The following is a 606-nucleotide window of genomic DNA, read 5'->3' as shown; positions in this document are numbered from 1 at the left end:
ATCCTCATCAGTTTTTAGCTGAATTCTTGCAAATATGTGACACTGTTAAGACCCATGGGGTTAATCCTGAGGTCTTCAGACTTATGCTTTTCCCTTTTGCTGTAAGAGACAGAGCTAGGACATGGTTGGACTCACAACCTAAAGAAAACCTGAACTCTTGGGAAAAGTTGGTCAATGCTTTCTTGGCCAAGTTCTTTCCACCTCAAAAGTTGAGTAAACTTAGAGTGGAAGTCCAAACCTTCAGACAGAAGGAAGGTGAATCCCTCTATGAAGCTTGGAAAAGATACAAGCAATTGATCAGAAGGTGTCCTTCTGGCATGCTTTCAGAATGGAGCATCATATGTATATTCTATGATGGTCTGTCTGAATTGTCCAAGATGTCATTGGACAACTCTACTGGTGGATCTCTTCATCTGAAGAAGACGCCTGAAGAAGCCCAGGAACTCATTGAAATGGTTGTAAATAACCAGTTCATATACACTTCTGAAAGGAATCCTGTGAGTAATGGGACAACCTAGAAGAAAGGAGTTCTTGAGATTGATATTCTGAATGCCATATTGGCTCAGAATAAAATATTGACTCAGCAAGTCAATATGATTTCTCAGA

At 40.1% G+C, this 606-nt stretch overlaps 1 non-coding gene across 1 annotated transcript; it reads right to left on the bottom strand.

Moving 5' to 3' along the window:
* Nucleotides 1–215: 215 nt before the first annotated feature.
* LOC148578430 (small nucleolar RNA R71) lies at nucleotides 216–319 on the bottom strand. Its single transcript, XR_015904063.1, has one exon. It is a non-coding gene; the product is annotated as a small nucleolar RNA R71 (small nucleolar RNA).
* Between the last annotated feature and the right edge of the window lie 287 nt (nucleotides 320–606).

This window comes from Arachis ipaensis, chromosome B1, assembly GCF_059453495.1.
Source record: "Arachis ipaensis isolate K30076 ecotype BB chromosome B1, ASM5945349v1, whole genome shotgun sequence".
NCBI lineage: Eukaryota > Viridiplantae > Streptophyta > Magnoliopsida > Fabales > Fabaceae > Arachis > Arachis ipaensis.
Note: the sequence above shows the minus strand (reverse complement) of the source record. Positions and strands in the feature narration are given on the sequence as shown.